Genomic DNA, 22567 nt, shown 5'->3' with positions numbered 1-22567 from the left:
GGATTTTGGACTCATTGGGTACATGAGGGCACCCGTTAACGTCGTGCACGTTCAGGTCGACCAAAAACTCCACCCTGAGGGAGGACCGTCGTATGGTGCGCCAAGCATTTCGGGATCACATAATTTCGGGACCCGCCATCCGCGAACATGTGCTGGAGACTCTACAACATCCTTTGAGTTCCTGCACAGTGTCTCGACGGCTTGTATCCGCCGGGCTGGGTTCCTAACGTCCCATGCGACGGTAGTCATTGACACCAGAACACCAGCGCCTGCGTTTGGAGTTGTGCCTAGCCCGGGAGTCATGGATAGAGGACGACTGGCGTCGCATAATTTTCAGTGATGAGAACTGTTTCTCCATAACCTCCTATGACCATCGTGTGGAGGTTTCGCGGCGTCGAGGGCAGAGGGAAAAACCTGTCCATGTTGTGGAGAGACGCACAGGCGTAATCTGTAGCATAACGTTGAGGGGAGTCATAGAATAGGCGTTCAGGTCACCTTTAATATTACTTCGGCAGACTTTCATGGCACAGCGATACGTCACAGGTATTCTGCGTCCGCACGCCCTACCCCTTATGGCACAGCACCCTGGGACAGTGTTCCAACAAGATAATGCACGTTCACACACAGCACATGTGCCTATGGACTGCTTAGCGCATGTTGGGGTTCCCCCGTGGCCAACAAGGTCACCGGACCTCTCCGTCATTGAATACGTGTGGGATGACATTGGAAGGGCACTCCGTCCCAGTACCAACCTGCGGGATTTGGAGGGACATCTGCAAACCTGTTGACTAACTTGCCTCAGGAGAGGATCTAGAGGCTAATTGACACCACTCCGAACGGCATTAGGACATGCATTGCTACCAGGGATAGGGAGTGACACCTTACTGACCTGGCGCCAATATTCCCCCTGTAACTGCCAACGGTCTTGTTTCTTCCATCTCATATTGTAATCAGCTCAATAAAGGCACATGGTCTTTCAGTATATGTAGTTCCATTCACTTTTAACCACTCCTTCTGGGAGCTCAACTTTCCTGTCAGGCAGTGTGTATATATAGTTTAGCGTAACCCATTGCATGGAACTTACCAGCATTTCAATCTAGATTTTATTCTCATACTGAAATATTGCAGCAAATGTTGACAGCGTCTGGAAATGATTTGCGGCGAGAAATAAAAGGTCAGTCTGTTTTTAACAATGTTATATATCCCATGGTCCGTGACTCTTTATAATCTCCTAAGCAGTTCTTTGCCTTAATGTTGTAATATAGTAAATCTATTGTAAAAACGTTTGTTTTTGCCACTATATGTCAAGTCATCTCCATACAGGCCATGAAGGACCTGGGAGGGGAGGAAGTTACTATCCGTAACCTGACGTAACTGGACGGGTTAGAGTTGTTAGCTCAACGCCCGGCCGCCTTTGCCTCCAGGAATTAGCTTGCACTCATTTTTGATGTAGGATGAATGAACCTCAGGACTATGTGCACCTCCGGAAGTGGAACTCATGTTTATTAAATTTTTCGACTTCCTGATGGGGAATCGAACTCTCGTCCTTCCGAATGAACCGAGCACGCACTTACCGCGTCGGCCAGGCAGCACCTTTCGCCACTATGAACGGTCGCTTACCATCAACCAACTTGAGAAGTCCACGTATTTTCTACTTAAGTGTCAAACTAAGCACTGCGTGATATGCCAGAAGCGCTAATTACAGAGATCAGAGTAGTCAGTATAGGTTAATATCAGGGGTGGAATATCGGCCTCTGGATTCCAAGTTCACGAGTTGAAACCCGGGAAAGGTAGTCTGATTTTTCAAGAGAGGAGAGAAATCATATCGGTCCTTCCCTTCGTAAAATGACGGTATGTAAAAGATCTTTGGTGACACTTTTGGTGTAAAATCAACAACATGAATTAAAACTCAGCCATACATCACCCAGGAGACATACATTTCTCTCATTTGGTTTATGTAGCACCGGCCGTACCCCTTAGTCTAAAATGGACTCGCCCCGTCGAAAGCTCTGAATGCTCTTCCTGGTACCATGCACTGTTCCTAGTGAAATGTCCACCGATGTTACTAGGATTCCCACCCAGAACAATCGATTTACGTGTAAAGTCGTTAGCTGAAAGCGTCTGTGAGCGCACTTAATATAAATGCATAGCTTTGTATCATTAAAATTTGCTCGATTTATGTTCTAAGAATTGGGTACTTTTAGTGTAAAGTAACTAAGCTTAGAAGAAATTCGCCTAAATCATATTCCTAACAATCCCAGAACATTTTTTCTGTGGATCTTCAGTTTGACTTCAGGTAAGTTCCATTGTTACCGTTAGTGTTGTTGTTTCAAATATATTGCTGAATTCTTTATCAAGGTGACTGAAATTCCTCTACTCGATTAGAGCTAATCAGTCTCCCAGGCAGCAATTTGATTACCTCGAATCGAGTAGGGGTATTTCAATCACCTGGACAAAGAATACTGCAATGTATTGGAAACGACGGCAAACTGTACGTAATGTACAGAAAACGACAACAAGTTTGAACCCGGGAGAAGAACGAAATAACTTTACACACCGTGGAAGCTTCACTTCTGAGATAAGTTCCACTGTGTTCCCGAACGTAGAGGACATTCCTTTCCTATCTCGGCGCAGGTTCATTACGAATACCCACATCAGAACGGACACATATGTCCATCTCAATCATTTTACCAAACGCATAGTGCAGTGACGTGTCTCGAGGGCATGAATAATTGTATTTCTCCACTTTTCTCTACGTTGTAGTGTTGTTTGAATGGCTGAGTTCTTACTGTAACCTACATATGAATGGCTGTACTTGATCAACCTATCGATCCAAAACACATATTTTTCATGGATGTTTTCGTTATTAGGCACCGCATAGACAGGGTAAACAACCTAAACTTTACAAACATTAGTACATGGGACTGATGGTCAAGATAGTCGAAGGTAATCATTGAACCAACAAACATAACATATAACTTAAGCCTTAAATAAATAAATAAACTAAAATAAATTAAAATAAATAAATAAATCTCTATAAACAACATTTTTACACTATGAACTGCTCCCGTTGTGTAGGAATAGCGTGCTTGTTTCTTACCCGGAGGTCCCGAGTTCGATTCCCGGTCAGGCGAGAGATTTTTACCTGGAGATGACGGCTAGTTTGGGTCCACTTTACCTACATGATTATAATCGAAGGACTATCTGACGGTGAGATAGTGGCCCCGAAACTGAAATCCAAGAATAGCGGCCGAGAGGATTCGTCGTACCGACCACACTACACCTCGTAATCTACATCGTTCAGGCTGAGCAGCGGTCGCTTGGTAGGCCAAGACTCTTCGGGGCTATTGTGCCATGGAGTTTCATTTGATTCTCTGCACTATCAAAATTATCATTTTGTTACACAAAGATCCATTCGAAGTCATATGAAGAATTTAGTATCTACACCCTACGCCATATGAGAGTACTTTTTCCTCTTCAATTCTCCATTCTCGCTGCTATAAGACTATAAAGAAGTGTCAACCAATAGGCAACAGTGACACTACTCACTTCTGTCGCGCAAGAGGCACTTCTCCACGGCATTCATAACATTCTGATGTGAAAGTTCAGAAGAAAATTTGGCAGTGTATAACAAAGAGTGGCGTAGCCTAGGGTGTGACAACTTGAGGAATCCCCGACAGGAACATGCATCTAAGCCAGAAATAGTGCGCTGGAAATTTACTGAATGAATTTAACACCTCTGTTGGAGATATTAACTCTCCATAAGGTTTCGAGTAGCACTTAACAAAACCAAGTCTCCGAGCCAGATGGATTAATCGGACGCTATTAAACCCGGCCGAAAATCGAACCCGGAATCCTTTGAACAGAAGGCGTTGACGTTGAGCATTCAGTTAATGAATCGAACTATAATAATAATAATAATAATAATAATAATAATAATAATAATAATAATAATAATAATAATAATAATAATAATAATAATATTGTATACTCTCAGCTACAATGTGTAAGAATTTTCAGGCTGCTTCCATGTCCATTTCTATGTTGCATTTTCCTCTAAGAGAGTAATTCCGATCTCCTTTTGGGCAATATATCGTTCCAAAATAGCGAATGTTACAATGCTCTTCCTATTCATTATTTCCCTTAAGACTGGTCACGCCTTTCAGCCACATATTGATATGCGGTCCATCAGAACAATTTCCGTTGAGTTCATATTCAGAAATTAAATGGTGAAGATTCATATGATGAACGAAAGACCAAAGTCTATATAGGTAAATTTAGAGAGGATGAAATTGAAATCAGAATTTATATAACTGCACAGCGTACCAGCAGTGAACGTCCATAGAAAATGTTGTCTCTTTGCTACATTGAACGGGGTCACCTCTGCGCCAATTTGAATCGCGAGTCACAAAGAAAGACTTGGAATATTTTGCAGGTAAAGGGAATAGGATAATTTTGTGTCTCAAGTGATGGACTACACGTTAACTCGAAGAGCAGATAGTAATTCATTTCAACGGTGTGAACGAATTTGTGCACTGTTTAATTCAACGTGTTGTAGTGCGTCGTCAGTATACGTTCCATCACCGCCTGGGAAGGATCCAGATGGTTTACAAATTTACAACTGACAGCAACGCGCTGAGAGCCTAAATTAAGATTGTATATTTTCAAGTGTCTCGTTAACCTGATAACATTTTTTTTCTACTTCTAAAATATACAGTAATTGTTTTGTTGTCAACTTGCCTAACTTGGTGACCATTTCAATAACCAGTCGCCTGGAATAAGTGCGAGACTGTGGATGGTTTTCAAATGTTAATCACACTCATACAGCGTATACTTTTATAAAATTCGTCACATAATTCACCTTTGTGTTAACTTAAATTCTGTGTTGACTGACATTATGAGAGGGGGCTTGGGCATGTTTTCTTGCTCACATTTTTAAATCGATTGGCTTCATTTAGAAATGTTTCGAATATGGTTCCTTTAAAATTAATTTTAGCACTTATCTTAATGGATCCAACCTTGATTCACAAGATTGTGGAGAATACAAGTGGCGAGCACACAGGCCACTACAATGATCGGAACATTAATGAGGTGATTGTATTTCTGGTCGGTAAAACCTTAGGCCCACACACACGACGCATGTCTAAAGATAATACCAGAGACGCACGATTCTTACCATACCCTCTCCAGTGTTCTTGGCTTGGAACGATGGCTACACATTTGCTACGTTTCATGTAAACCCCTCAAATTAAAGGTAGGTACATAAAAACGCGTAATGAATTACATTCGAACTGGGTGATGTTAAAACACGGTGGATAATTGCTCTTTCATTGCTTATGGGAAATTTTCAATCAGTTCCTCGTTCATCGTTTTTGTACAAAAAAAAGTAGAAACTGACAGGCTTTTATTAAAAATAATGAGTTAAACTAATTTCAAACCTATTGAACACTTGTTCGAAGAAGTCAACGATAGTCAATACTTCACTGTGGACAAACCTCGTGTGATGTCCCTAATATGTATGCCATTCAACGTGCCCTTTTCTATTTCCTTTCAAGGATGCATACACAATAACAACTGTACACTTTACTTTCAACCTCATGTGAGGTGTATTACTACTCTATTTACAACAAAATTCAAGCCATGGATGCCAGAAACATATAATAAAAGCTTCACCAACTGTTACGTTTTAGAAGTATTACGCATGCTAAGTTAATGAAATAAGTACGTCCACAAATAGCAACAGTAATCAGTGAGTAAGAATGATTTCTCTAATAAAAGTAAGTACCAATCCCCTTTCCGATAAGAATAAGAATAAGAATAAGAATAAGAATAAGAATAAGAATAAGAATAAGAATGAGAATAAGAATAAGAATAAGAATAAGAATAAGAATAAGAATAAGAATAAGAATAAGAATAAGAATAAGAATAAGAATAAGAATAAGAATAAGAATAAGAATCTAACGCTTATCCCACTACCTGCAGGTTTGCGGGTGCGAACTACTGCACACACATATGTGCGTCTGGCCCCGTTGTATGACTGGATGCCCTTCCTGACGCAACCGTATGCGGAGAGATGTGATCATTATTGCGTGTTTCTGTGGTGGTTGTTATTGTGGTTTTATTTCTGAATATGAAGAGGAGAGTTTTTAGACAAACACAAAACCAAGTCTCCGAGCCAGATGGATTAATCAGACGCTATTAAACCCGGCCGAAAATCGAACCCGGGATCATTTGAACAGAAGGCGTTGACGTTGATCATTCAGTTAAGTAATCGAACTATAATAATAATAATAATAATAATAATAATAATAATAATAATAATAATAATAATAATAATATTAATAATAATAATAATAATAATAATAATGCATGGTCTCAGCTACCGTGTGTGTAAGCATTTTCAGGCTGCTTCCATGTCCATTTCTATGTTGCATTTTCCTCTAAGAGAGTAATTCCGATCTCCTTTTGGGCAATGTATGGCTAAGCTTATTTAACTAATTTCGTCCGGTGATCACCAAATGTGTCGCTAGAGATTCTTTATATGCCGATATCGTACGATATGGAGTGTCGAATTTACTTTGTTCTTTAGAAAATGTGCTTTCATTTCATCTTTCAGCGATTAAAAAATGGTGACAAATTATTTTTGACTTTGAAACGAAAATGGGTGCAAGGTTTAAGCAATTAAAACAGAAATAAGTAAATAAATTATATAAATAAACTGTTAGGATACATACATTGATAGATAAAGGAAAATTACGGTGGTGGGTCTCTAAATCTCTGATTCTGATCATAGTGACACAGACTGGAAGAGGTCACTGCTACGAAGTCGTGCCTCAGCTCTCTTTTCAGAAGTGAAAGATTTGCCGAACGTATGCCCGTCATTTCCTGTGCCATGCTCGTAGGAGTGAAACAAATTTTGTCCATTCTCTGGCCTCGCATCTATCTCCTTTAAGAGCCTTCAATCTCGAGCGCAAGCAGAGATGAAGTTGTGATGTGCCCACTTCCTGGCCCTAGTCAATCTGTCCTTCACGGAACGCTGGCTCTGGAGAAAAGGGGGCAAGAGAATCTTGAAACGTGATGTGTGTGCGATGCCAAGAAGTGAGCATTGTAAGACCAAGCTGGGCAGAAAACAGCAATTCTTCGAGTGCTAAATGTAATAAAGAGGGTTGATTATTTGATCACGGAATGATAACGATCTAAATTGTCTCGTGTGAGTGATCAAATTAAATCACATCATCGAGGTAGAAATAAAACAGAATTATCAAATAAGTAACTGTTAAAATCATTTATAGGAGGGGAGTTGCATTTCTGAGATGGTAAAGTCGTACTCGGTTCTCCCGGAAAAATGTGGGTTCGAATCCCCCTCACGAAGACGAAATTTTAGCAACATTTCCACTTTTGGACAGATACATTACCCTGAGGTTCACTCAACGACCTACGCTAGAAATGAGACCAGGTTAGCTCCTTGGCGGAAAGGGTGGCCGGGCATGAACTGACCCTAACGTATGCCGAGGTTAGGGATGGTGGAAGCCTTTGACACATGGTGATCTCTAATTATTGTTATTAAAATTGAAATAAATTGCACAGTTATTTAATATGACCGTAGTTTTCCAAAAAAAGATAAAAAATATGATATTGGCATACAATGGTCTCCCAACACATACACACATTACTTCGAATTAAATTAATTTGCAAAAGGAAATTTCAGTCAAATTTGAGACGAGGACCATTAAAAAGAACTGTATGTATGTTGGGTATTCAGCCCGAAGGCTGGTTTGATCCTCTGCAGCTCCGCCAACAGCTGTCATAAATAGCTTAGGTGTCACTGAAGAGGCGTACTAGGGAAATGAGGAGTGAGGAAGTTGCTTTCCTCACAAAGCCAGCCGTTGCTATTACATATCAGTCTGCCAAGCCCACTGAATTGCATGCACAACCGACCCTATGAGTGATATTTTCACACCATTCATAACAGGGACTGGCTGCATCACTAGCATCACTCATACCTCAGTCACTTTCATATTGTCAAAGCCAACGATGAGACTGAGACAGGTCAATGAAAGTAACAAATTTGATATAGCCCATACCAGAAGACATAGTGAACTGTAAACACTACATCTCGCCAGCAAAGGCATTAAAAGGAAATAGCAATCAAAATATCTGTGGACAAAATAAATACAAATATTATTTGGTATGAGCTCTATTTATATCTCAGAGTTGGACCATGGACTGACGATATCCGAACTTGTGATCTTACCTTGCTACCAGCTGAAATTATTTAAATCAGGTGTAAATAACATTTCCAGGTTCATCATCCTATTAGAGCAGCAAATTGACTTACATCATATAGTCATAAAAATTAAATAAACCCACATACATTTATACAGGATGGCCTTGAAAAAGGCTTCCAATATACTGTATACAGAGGAGGCAGCACGCAACAAACGAAGGAGAAATATCCTATGAACATTGATTGCAAACCCAGTATCTTCGGAATTATGGTCCGCTATAACTACTATCAATGATCACGATATTCCGATAACTTACGGAGGGTCGTATGTAACAAAAGACAGAAATACATGCATACTTAAATATAGGTCGTAAACCTACTAGCGTATTGTGTTATGGTCATATTGTGTAAGAAGGGCATATCTTGCACTCCTAACACTTTGAAGCGAAACAAATGTGAAACAATTGTGCGTAGACAATTGATGCTGTATATCGTGTGTGTGTGTGTGTGTGTGTGTGTGTGTGTGTGTGTGTGTGTGTGTGTACTGTACAACGAAACACACTAGTCAACGTACAGTATTCCACTGCGTACTGCAGACTGTATTACTCTCGCAGTCAGGTAGATTACTTTCGTCAGTTTTGCAGTGTTCAAATGGCTCATCTCTTGTTGTGACACTGCAGTACTGCAATACTGCATTGAAGTGGACAGTGGTCACATAGAGGACATGTTGTGAAGAACAGATCAAAGATATGGTGATCATTGATGGTAGTGGTAAAATACGGACCATAAGGTATTGGGTTTGCTACCAATGTTAATAAGACCTTTTCGCCTTGGTTTATTGTGGGATGCGTCCTCTGTAATTACTTGAACCTTTTTCAAGTACATCGTGTATACATGCCTACATACCGTTTCTCTGTACACCTTCTAATCCACACAGATTTCATGTGCTTAATTACATTCAAAGTATCAAGTTATCGTGTTATTAGTTTATTACGCGATCTTCCTAATATTACGAAATGCATACAATTTGCTTACATACTCTCGTATCATATCACTATCACTCTGTGGATCCGTGGTAGAGTGTTGGCCTCCGGATCCCAAGATAGCGGGTTCAAACCCGGCAGAGGTAGTCGGATTTTTGAAGGGCAGAAAAAGGTCCACTCGACACTCCATGTCGTACGATGTCGGCATGTAAAAGATCTCTGGTGATACATTTGGTATTTACTCGACAAAATTAATTAAATCTCAGCCATAGACGCCCATGAGAGATCCGGTTTACTCTGTCTGCCGTCTAGTGGGTCTAGAGTAAAACGGAACGTCGAAATTGACGAGCAGACAGCCAGATGGCGTCAAATCGAAATGTCTGCACACGGTAGCTGAGGCCATACGATTATTATTATTATTATTATTATTATTATTATTATTATTATTATTATTACTATCACTCGATAGAGTTTACTTTTTGCTCCGGGTTGAGTCTTGCATACGTTGGTCCTAGGTTGGTGTTTCGCTCCACTCAGTTACACATATTTTACAACCACACAATTTTTGTACAGTATTTATAGACAATGATATTTGAATACAGGAATACCACACTTCTAACGTTGGTTGTCTACTTCATTGCCTGCCGGGCTGAGTGGCTCAGACGGTTGAGGCGCTGGCTTTCTGACCCCAACTTGGCAGGTTCAATCCTGGCTCAGTCCGGTGGTATTTGAAGGTGCACAAATACGTCAGCCTAGTGTGGGTAGATTTACTGGCACAGAAAAGAACTCCTGCGAGACTAAATTCCGGCACCTCGGCGTCTCAGAAAACTGTAAAAGTAGTTAGTGGAACGTAAAGAAAATAACATTATTATTATTACTTTATTCCCAACCTATGATAGTGACTCACGTAGCTCAATTCCCCCTGTGGGTCGGGGTGGTGGAATAACACCCACGCTAGCCCCTGCCTGTTGTAAGTGGCAACTTAAAGGGGCCTCAGGCGCCCAGGGGCTCTAAAACTTTGGATCGAGGGTTGGTGACCACGGGACTTTAGTTAAGTCCTAGAATTGCTTCCACTTACTTGTGCCAGGCTTCTCACTTTCATCTATACTATTCGACATTCCTTGGTCAATTTTCGTTATATTCCTACCCCTACGGTGATAGGTTTGCGAATCCTAGAGAATGTTTTATTTTCACGCCGTTCGAGGCCCTTAATGTTTCGAAGTGTTGGGCCTCATCCATTTTTTCCCTCTGATTTGTGTTAGTAGAGGATGGTTGCCCAGATGTTCTTCCTCTTCAAAAAATCACCACCACCACTCAACTCACGTGACTAATTGTCTATATTGCCGCAATACTCACATCTAACACTTGCTGCACTAAACACTAAAATATTATAGTTGGAATGTTTTATGAAGGCTGTATTAAATTATCATCGTACATACAGAGTACTAACGTTGCACTTACAACTGTGTCTCAAGCACAGAGACCATGCGTGACTGTTACAACAGGATGGTAGTCAGATAAGACAGTTAACACGATGAGCAAGAATAATAAGAATCTGAGTATGAAAATGCATCATGAATATGAATGAGAACAATCTGAATATGAACGACGCTCTACGTGTGCCCGCTCTTAAGTAGTAGCCTTACATATCACGTGAGCTCAGAGGAAAGTCCCTAGGCAGCATGTGCTGACTTATCGGGCTACTGCGCTTGGTCTATTCAATGATCCTTCATTTAAATACATGCATGTTTCTTGCTCTTAATTGGTCTAGCGAAAGGTTGAAAAATATACGACAGATCACAGTCTACTGTTTCTGTTGATTGTTCTACCACTCAAAGGTATTCGTTCGGGCTGTCTCCCGGTACTTAGCAGAATGTCGCAGGAATTTCTCAGAACTATATGTAAGCTCCATCCATCTGACTTATTTTCAACAGGCCTAAGTTGTTAAAACACTAGTTACATAAATGTCTCTAAATGCAGACTTAAACCTTAGACCTACGCTACAAAACTATCATATATCGTTGGCTTACTAAGAAAATATTTTAACTCCCAATTCTCTTCGTAGCCTTATTTACCTTAAGGCTCATCAAGCCTACCAGCCGCATATGTGTATGCAGTCCGTCAAAACAATTTTCGTTGTGTTACTTTTCCTACACGAGTGTGTAAAGGAAAATGAACCTTAAACACATTATACTGCAGGACTTCGGTAATACGTCCCCAAACATACATTCCTAGAATGCGGTACCGTAAGGATTATTTTCCTTTACACGTTCGCGTAGGAAAATGAACACAACGAAAATTGTTATCATGGACTGCATACCCATATGTCGCTACGAGGCGTGACCACCCTTAAAGGAAATAATGGCTAGGAAGAGCATTGGGAGTTACAAGTTTTCTTAGAAAGCCAACGATATAATCTGATCACGCACCAAGATTAATTTTCAATTTAATCATGTGCTGAAGGACTGAAAATCCCGACTCAATATTTTCATTCTTATCGAGACAATGTTGAAAATCGCTGTTGCTAAACAAACCTTACCATTACAAATTTAAGTAAGACGAGTATAATTTAGACTTTAGCAGTCGTGTGCAAGTGCTTTAAAGTCACGTGATTCAGGCTCTCTGCGTGTAGCATTTTAATATTCCATTTAGTGTAGAAGTAGAAAACAAACTGAAAATCTACGTGGCATTCCACAGCTGACTTTATCGGGTATACACGGAATAGGCTCTGTCACAAGAGATCATTTACATGCTGTCCGACTCGTTGGCTGAATGGTCAGCGTACTGGCCTTCGGTTCAGACGGTCCCGGGTTTGATTCCCGGCCGGGTCGGGGATTTTAACCTTAATTGGTTGATTCCACTGGCACGGGGGCTGGGTGTAAGTGTTGTCTTCATCATCATTTCATCCTCATCAGGACGCGCAGGTTGCCTACGGGAGTCAAATAGAAAGACCTGCACCTGGCGAGCCGTAGCCGTCCTGGGATATCCCGGCACTAAAAGCCATACGGCATTTAACATCATTTTCGTGCTGGCAACATATGACTTAGAATGCCAAGTGGACTTTCCTCCGCTGTTTCAGAATCCGACTTATCCTGTGGGTTTCGAACCTTCGACTTTTGACTCCACAGGCCGACACTCTGCATCAGATCTATGAACTTTAAAAATATAACAGTCTGTATTAAAAGAGTCTTTTAGATGTGTAGGTATGTGTCGTATTGACTACTTTTGTCGAAAGCTGATTTATCCTAATTATGTGTGAAATCAATTAAGAGTGAATTTATCGCGAACAGTACATATACAGGGTGTTCCCTAACATGTGGTAAGTAATCTGGGGTTGGATAGTTCCCCCTAAAACCGCATCAAATATCCCTTTGAAGGAGTGCCCTACGGTCAATCGTTTACGAGGTACGCCTATTTTCGTTATTACCTGGAATGGTTGTGATGGGGTGGGGGGTGATATTTATTATTTACGTATAAGTCTGGAGTCAGGCATGACTTTACGAACATTCCGGGATTTCGCCAGCGTGTGGAACAAGGTTGCCTTCAAATTTGTGCAATGACTGGAAAGTTCGAAGGTGTCCGACAATCAATGTTGTGACGTGTTCAGGCGTGCATTCATGTGTTTGGTGATATTTTGAGCACTTATTATATTAGAATGCACTATCACTGCCGGTACACCAAGATTGGTGGCAGCTACTCGACACTGGAAGTGTCAGGCATGTAGTTATATAATCTATAAATTATAATCGACCAGTCGTAGGGCATACGTTTATAGAGACTTAAATGTTGTTAGTATTTTGTGGCAGTGGGTGGGTGAGGTTAATCACCCCAGATTGCTATTCTCATATTGGGCTCTGTATCTGACATTGTTTTAATATAATGCCATGACTGCTCTGAAGTGACGATAGGTATATAGAAAAAGTTTTCTCGATAAATCGATACCCGCAGAGACAATGAAACCAGGCGTAACGTCTATTGCTTCCTTCCTTGCCGCCATTGATAATTCAATATTTTGACACTGGCAGCATATCTGCGCTCTTTGAAACGGAAACACATTAAATTCTACCTATATAATACGCTCTGCTGTTACACGCTTCTGTTTATCCGTGCAGAAAGTCATAAAAATCATTTCACCAGACTATTTAGGAAATATAATCACCGTCAACGGGGTAATTCCAAAACAAGGATTGTATTAAGAGCTGCACACGTTACCTCTAAAATTTTTGCGTACTGGTGGCCCAGTCCCTAAGCCAATATAATTTATCAGACGCTATGAAATTCGTCGACCAGGCTAGGAAACGAAGCTGGGACCCTCTGAACCGAAGGCCTCGACGCTGATAATTCAGCCAAGGAGTCTCACTCAGTCCTGCGTAGAACGGTCGACCAAAATTCACGACGGTCAGAAACAATGTGAACCGAGTATACGAACACTACAGTTACGTCGATATCTCGCGCCGTTGTCATTTTATCAGTTGCTGAAGTTAGCCAATCAGATCGCTTTGCGGGCGAATTCAAATGGTCTTTACGAGGCGGTGTTGCTAAATCTGCACACGCCTAGGTCGGGCTTGAGAGCCGTGCCGAGAAATGAGCATCGAACACCTACATACGGTCAGTTTGAGCCAGTGCCACTGTAGCGTGCCTGCTATGGGCCGAGTCTATCAGTAGGGAGGTCTTTGTTCAAGTCCTCCCTTCTGGAGAAGTTTATTTCTTCTATTGGTGCTCTCGAGCAGGTCATAAGCCGCGTGTAGATTTATCAAGACCACCTCACGAAGCCTATCTGAAATCACCCGCGAAGCAATCTGACTGGTTAACAATGGCGCGAGATATAGACTTAATTTCATAAATTACCCTATCAGTATGACCAACGCTGTAACGATCATATACTCGGTTCACGATGTTTCTTACTATCCTGTACAATCATACGCATGCCAAGTGATTATACAGTCAACGACGAGTAGAACAGAAATGTCATTACAAAATTAACCACCTTCATGTGAAATGAAACTGCAATCGTGGTTTAAGGTTACCAATAGCTTCAACCCACTCTATTGACCTGAATTTGATCCCTGATTTCATTTTGACTCCCGTGCTTGGAGCAGGGAGAACTTAAGCTAAGAGCACACCTGACAAGAGAAGTGAATTAAGACTCACTGTATACGGTTATGCGTTACGTGCTCACTTCCATTTCTGGAGGTTTGTGATATAAATTCCCCACAGACGTCATTGGGATTAAAGATTGTCTGAACGCGGGAGACTTATTTTATATTTCTTGATACGCTGAAGAATATATTACCAAGGTGAATATTCAGGAATCTGCTGTGTGAATACCAATAATTACGAAAGTGACGTTAATCGCATAACAGAATCGCGCCAAGAGTCCTGTCAAGTGCACGTGCTGAGAGAGGACCACTGACCAGCATTGTCTCCTAATTTTCCCGACTATAGTATCTAGGCCAGGACCTCTCAAACGCCCAAAATCTCACACGTGCAAACTGCGGCGCAGAGTTCCTGTGCACAGTTCATCGGTCCAACTCGGCCCCGCTCGGACCAACACTTCGTATCTGGGCTACTCGGCTAAGCTCGGCTCAACTCGGCTCAATTCGGCTCGGATATGGAGGGCTACAGAGCAAGTGAGGAAGAGGGAGACAAGAGGAGCGTGCGAGACAGCCATGGGGAAAGAGAGAGACAGCGCTATTGTTCCAAATCGAGAAGTGGGGTCTGCATTCTGGTCAACCTAATGAAGTCCTCTTTTGCACCGCGCACAGTGCATGCACCCTGAGAGGCACTGATCTAAACGAAGATAAAATTGAAAGAATGATCAATGAGAGACATTTAAAACATGTGAGCCCTCAAATAGTTTTGCTACAAAACATTTACAATTTCCCTCAGGAATTCTCCGACTGCCTCTGGCTCTATGGTTGCTGAGTGGTTAGCACCTTGCTCTCGGACTTCAGAGTCCCCGGTTCAGTAGCCGACCACATCGATGGATTTTAAAATTGAGCGGTTGATTATCTGGGGTGAGGGACTCCATGGTCGTGCTGTTCTCAACACTCCTGCACCTCTTATATTACTCAAAGGCCACACGCTGTTTCCTTTATCGTGGGTGCTCTGCCGAAACCGCGAATGTAACAATGCTCATCCTATCCATTATTTCCCCCAAGACTGGTCACGCCTCCCAGCCATATACTGATATGCAGTCCACCAGATCAAATTATCGTTGAGTTCATTTTCTTATGTGCTTGTGTAAAGGATAATGAACCTTACTGCACCAAACTGTAGAAGGGTATGTTTGAATGGCGTATTTATCCACTCAATGAGTGTTTAAGGTTCATTTTCCATTACACACGGGCATAGGGAAATGGAAACCATGAAAATTGTTTTGAAGGACTGATGGACTGCATATGAGTATGCGGCTGGGAGGCGAGACCAGTTAGGGAAATCACGGGTAGGGAGAGCATTGTCACATTCGCGATTTCGGCACAGCAGCGACGATATAGACCACACGTCGCCCGTCCTCTTTGGACGGTCTACCTTACAAGAGCGGCACCAGACTAGAAATAACCACAAAAATCTTTAAGTATTGCAAATTGTTAGTAACTAGCTCATGTACCCGTGCCTCGCTACGGAATTCTACATTGTATATAGCTAGGTTAGGTAGTATACACGTTGTGATTAAGATTGTATTAAATTGAATAACGTAACCCCGAAAACGCGACAGGGAAGTACCAAATGTCATTTCCCGTGTGAAGACTGGGTTAGGGAATTTTCATTGTAATGGTAGGCCCTCTTGCATACTATCAGTCACAATCAAGTCACAGTCCACCTGCCTTTTTATATCCTCAGAAAGACTGCTTTAGTGGTTTCCCCAACTGGAATCTACATAGGACATTACAATGACGTCAGTAAGAATGTCCCGATTAAAAGCAATGCTGTGATATAAAATACATGATTAAATGAAAAACCGCACATTTTCTCACTTTTAACGAACAGTTCAAAGTTCCAGAGCTGGAATGACCAGGTCGCAGACAGCCATGAACACTCTTCTGCCATTATTGCGTTTAGTGCGCACACTGCTCATTCCAATCAGCACCTCAGAGTAGGGATCGAATAGATGGAATACTATGATGAACCAGTGTGTTACGTACCAGCAGTAACATAAAATGCATTAACCAAAGGAATGACATGCTAAAGTAGAAAATTATCTAACTCTCCAGTCAATATCCTGGTGGGCTTGGTATGCAGCAGTAATCCCATCTATCAGAGATGAGTGGCAACATAAGAGACAAAGAACATCACAACAAACAGTGATCAAAGTAATGTTATTGTTGATCAATTTTATGAGCTTTCAATATTGTAGAACTTCACATTGAGTTTTCTACCGACTCTCAAATACCATTCTTCTGGTAACTAGTACAGTAAAAGTGAATAAAACATAAATGATCGGACACTGCATTCTCTACAATTTTTATATGTACTTTTTGATAGGACCAATAACATAGGTATTTAAAAAATAAATTTTAGGCGTCTTCCCCTAAACTATCATTTTATCCAGGGTACATAAAATCATTTACATCCTAGACTGTTCTTACTCCACGACTATACATACAGATTTTCATTAATTCTGTTTACGCATTTTCTCGTGGCTTGGCGCTGATATGGACTTAGCAATAAAAATACAAGTTCATGAATATCTCTGTTGTCATAACTGATACAATAAAATGGAAAAGACATAAATTATTAGAAATTTTATATAACTAATACCACTAACCACTAATAACAAAATATTGGAGAGTTACATTTTAGTCCTTCCCCATAACTACCATTCCACTCAGCGTGAATAAAATGCTATATAGCCTAGGTTGTATTGGCTCATTCGCGACTTCACGTACCGATTCTCATTCAATTCTCTTCAGCCATTTTCTTGTGATGCGCGTACAGACGGACAGAAATTACGGATAATTAAAAAGTGCATTCGCTGAGGATATGTCCGATACAGAAATAGCATTCTTTTAAAATTCTGAGCAATGTACAGATAAAACTCTTTTATGTATATAGTTTATAGTGAAACAATGATGCAATCATTTAAGAAAAGGCTAGGAAAACAACAGATAAGGAATCTGGTACCTGGGCGAATGCCCTAAATGCATATCAGTAGTGAATGATTGGTGTTGGATAAGTATCACGTATCACTTAAGGCTCTATGTGTTTAAAAATTTGAGTAGCATGTAGTACTAAGAAGAGGGAGTAAACTTCTTGGAACATCGTTCGACAACCAACAAATACTCAGGAGATTATAAGACCCTGTAGCGAAGCGAATGGGATAAAGGTAGGGCTATAAAGGTTATTGGAAATGTCTCACTACTACGTTTTATGCCGGTAATTATCCATGATAGCCACTTCTATTAAAGCTGTTAGAGATAAAAATACTCGTAAAAGTCCAAAGATCTTGTCCACAGAGTGATTCGAGGAATTATTTTCCTCATACGTGGGCTTTTTTTTTTCAACCTGCCATCGGCCGCGAAATTAAAACCACAGTGAAAATCCCACAATTCGTTACGCAGATGTATTGCGCGGTGTCTCTAGTGTGCCTGTCAACCGCATCACGACACTCTTATCATTTCTGAGCACGCAGTGAGCACGTAAACATGCCTAGAACACTAGAGTCTCCCGCCAACTGTGAAGTGCATGCTTTCACTCGATTTCTTCACGCCGAGGGTTGCAATGCAGCCGAAATTCATCTACAAATGAGAAATGTGTACGGTGAACCTTTCATCAGTGACAGCAAAGTGCGGCAATGGTGCAGGAACTTTGAAGCAGGTCGTATAGACGTGCATGATGCATGCGGTCAAGCAAGAAAGCGACAGTCAACGGATGATCTTGTTCAACGAGTGGATGGGATAATTCGAGAAAATTGCATTGCACCGCTCACAAGAGAACTGATTATACTGTCATACTGAAATCGAAGATGAAATTCGGTGGACAGGATGAGGGGTCCACAAAAAAGGAATGTGCAACATTTCAGCAGCCATTTCGATCTGTAAGGTCCTGAAATCGATACGGAAATGTCTAATAGAATTGCATGCCTTAGATCAGGGCCTCTCAAACGCCCAAAATCTCACGCGTGCAAATCGAGGCCTAAGATCATGGCGCATGCACCCTGAGAGGCCCTGCCTTAGAGTACAGCTCGACGTGGACAGCTCTGGTGACTAGCCGAAGCGACCAGGTTACACTGAGCTTTCTGCGCTAGCCAGTTGACACATGCCTTTTTGAAAGAGCAGTCATTAATCCGGATAATGTTCTAGAGTATGCTTTCCGTTATTTCCGTAGGAAAGGTTTCTCCTCCTCCTATGAAATTACTTCGGAAGAAAGGGAGATGGGTCGGCATGTGATCCAGCTAATTAAAAATCATCCCATGGGTGCCAGCATCGTCTAGGAGTCTTGTCTGGAGAAAAATAATGGCAGTGAAGGTGATAGTGGAAGCAGCGATGCCTCATCTGCATTATCTGAAAGAGAAACCAGCACACCATTGCCAGGAACAAGATATTGTACCCATCCCGGGCATGTTAGGGTAACTATTACATAATTCGGTTTCACAAACAGATGTATAAATGGAATTGTTGGATGAGGACCTTCAGAAGTCATTTCCCGGGCATGAAATCTCGTCCTCCCTACATTCATTGCGTCAACGGCTAGAGCTCACAAAGCATATGGGCAGTGGAATGTTCGTAATAAAAATATCCACTACATAAAATATAATGAAAGTAGGGCTCTCTATAATGTGAGAGGAATACACCAATATTATAAAATGAGAAGAATCTTCGTTGAAAATATTTGCTAACCATTTTATTATACTGATAAAACCACACGGTAAGTACACGAGATGATGCCATATTACAATACATAAACAAACTAATAATCAAGACTGAAGGTATAATTATATACAGTATGCCTTAACGTCCTTTTAGTTTATTCACAGTTGTAATTATCGCTTGGAGTACCTTAAATCATTTCATTAATACGCACTGATACGTGGATTTATTTATCTATAACAGAGATATTAAATGGCATCTATTACTTTAATAGGCTAAACAAAATGGCACGTTCTTCTTTAATCATATCATGAATTAACTATCATGGTTATGGAATGTATGCATTCCAATAGTACATCTACTTTTACACACGAGATAGCATCGCCGTATATCAAACACATTTTCTATTTGACCACGACAATTATATATTACACTGAACATACACGCGTATCCTGGGTTTACCTAACAAATTATATACAAAGTAAAATCAATCAACGCTGGTATCGAACCCATCACCATAAAACACTTTGGGGATAATGAAACACGTAAACACATCACATAGAAAAATATCAAACATATAGCACACAATACATCTTGAAGATATGGCTTAATCAAGGCATAGTATCAGGTTAAATTCTTCGTTCCAACATGAATCGAACCCAGGTACTTCAGCTTCCGAGTTAAATGATTTGAAACTCCTGTTACGAGCTAATTTATTGCATAAAACTGGGAAGGAGTCCATCCTTCGCAAAATCATAACATTATCCACGTTATTCATAACGTATCATTAGAATGGGATCGATACTGCACTGGCAAATGAAAGAAGTCTTGCGGGTAAACGCTAAGCTTGTTGAAACACGATCTCTCCTCAGACCCTGCAAATTCCTACATCGTAAATATGTCAATCTATGGCAGTGGCTGTGTACCTTGCTCTGCGGCTGCAAAAATATATTGTACTCCTTTCATTCATTCATTCATTCATTCATTCTTTCTTTCTTTCTTTCTTTCTTTCTTTCTTTCTTTCTTGCTTTCTCTCTCTCTCCTTTATATCATCTTGGCTCATTCTCAGGTACGCATTCATTTGAGAGCCACCACTTATTATTCATTATCTGGCTATATATTCAGCCTAATTCAATATATCACAACAGCCATAATTATTGTAATCTTTTATCATTCAAACATCTCAAACGTCTCACAAACTTCACTTTCCCATATCATACCACTGCACCTTAAATCCGTTCTATTAATTTACAGAGAAGACTACATTCCCACAAGTTATTTAATTAATTCAATTTACTCGCATATCTAAATAATTCACATATTACCTCGGTTTGGACATCTTCAATGATAATTTATTATCATATAGGTTTCATATATACCTGAATCGCCTTGAAGCAAACACATAGTCTATCTTCAAATTACTATGGAAATCTTTACCAGATAGTAACATGTTGTTGTTGTTGTTTTTGTTGTCTGAGTCATCAGTCCATAGACTGGTTTGATGCTGCTGTCCATGCCACCCTATCCTGTGCTAACCTTTTCATTTCTACGTAACTATTGCATCCTACATCTGTTCCAATCTGCTTGTCATATTCATACCTTGGTCTACCCCTACCCTTCTTACCACCTACACTTCCTTCAAAAACCAACTGAACAAGTCCTCGGTGTCTTAAGATGTGTCCTATCATTCTATCTCTTCTTCTCGTCAAATTTAGCCAAATCGATCTCCTCTCACCAATTCCATTCAGTATCCCTTCATTCGTGATTCGATCTATCCATCTCACCTTCAGCATTCTTCTGTAACACCACATTTCAAAAGCATCTATTCTCTGTCCGTCTGAGCTAGCTATCGTCCATGTTTTACTTCCATACAATGCCACGCTCCACACGAAAGTCTTCAAAAACACCTTTCTAATTCCGATATCAATATTTGAAGTGAGCAAATTTCTTTTCTTAAGAAAGCTCTTCCTTGCTTGTGCTAGTCTGCATTTTATGTCCTCCTTACTTCTGCCATCCTTAGTTATTTTACTACCCAAGTAACAATATTCATCTACTTCCTTTAAGACTTCATTTCCTAATCTAATATTTCCTGCATCACCTGCCTTCGTTCGACTGCACTCCATTACTTTTGTTTTGGACTTATTTATTTTCATCTTGTACTCCTTACCCAAGACTTCATCCACACCATTCAGCAACTTCTCGAGATCTTCTGCAGTCTCAGATAAAATAACAATATCATCGGCAAATCTCAAGGTTTTGATTTCCTCTCCTAGGACTGTGATTCTCTTTCCAAATTTCTCTTTGATTTTCTTTACTGCCTGTTCTATGTAAACATTGAAAAGGAGAGGGGACAAACTGCAGTCTTTCCTCACTCCTTTCTGGATTGCTGCTTCTTCTTCAAAGCCCTCGATTTTTATCACTGCAGACTGATTTTTATACAGATTGTAGATAATTCTTCGTTCTCGGTATCTGATCCCTATCATCCTCAGAATCTTAAATAGCTTGGTCCAATCAACATTATCGAATGCCTTTTCTAGATATACGAATGCCAAGTACGTGGGCTTGTCCTTCTTGATTCGATCCTCTAAGATTAGACGTAAAGTCAGGATTGCTTCACGTGTTCCTACATTTCTTCTGAAGCCAAATTGATCTTCTCCCAACTCAAGCTTCAACTTGTTTTTCCATTCTTCTCTAAATAATACGTGTTAAAATTTTGCAGGCATGAGATACTAAACTAATGGTGCGGTAGTTTTCACACCTGTCGGCACCGGCTTACTTGGGAATAGTTATAACAACATTCTGCCGAAAATCGGATGGGACTTCTCCTGTCTCATACATCTTGCACACTAAATGAAATAACCTTGCCATGCTGGTTTCTCCTAAGGCAGTCAGTAATTCAGAGGGAATGTCATCAATTCCAGATGCCTTGTTCCTATTGAGGTCACTCACAGCTCTGTCAAACTCTGATCTCAATATTGGGTCTCCCATTTCATCAGCATCAACAGCCTCTTCATGTTCCAGATCCAAATTATCTACATCTTTACTTTCATACAACTGTTGGATATGCTCCTGCCATCCTTCTGCTTTGTCTTCTTTCCCTAGAAGTGGCTTTCCATCTGACTCTTAATATTCATACACCTAGATGTCCTTTCTCCAAAGGTTTCCTTGATTTTCCTGTGTGCAGCATCTACCTTTCCCAGGACCATACAGCCTTCGACATCCTTGCACTTCTCCTTCAGCCATTCTTCTTTAGCTACCTTGTACTTTCTAGCCACTTCATTCTTTAATCGCCTGTATTCTTTTCTGCCCTCTTCATTTCTAGCATTCTTGTATATTTGTCGTTCATCAATCAGGTCTAGTATCTCCTGAGTTATCCACTGATTCTTAGTTGATCTTTTCTTCCTTCCTAACATTTCTTCAGCAGCCCTACTGACTTCATTTTTCATGACTCTCCACTCTTCCTCTGTAGTGTTTCCTTCAGCCTTTTCATTTAGTCCTTGTGCAACATGTTCCTTGAAACAATCCCTCACGCTCTTTTCTTACAACTT

This window comes from Anabrus simplex, chromosome 1 (genome assembly GCF_040414725.1).
Source record: "Anabrus simplex isolate iqAnaSimp1 chromosome 1, ASM4041472v1, whole genome shotgun sequence".
Taxonomy (NCBI): Eukaryota; Metazoa; Arthropoda; class Insecta; order Orthoptera; family Tettigoniidae; genus Anabrus; species Anabrus simplex.
The sequence above is the reverse complement of the archived record's forward strand: the minus strand, read 5'-3'. Positions refer to the sequence as shown.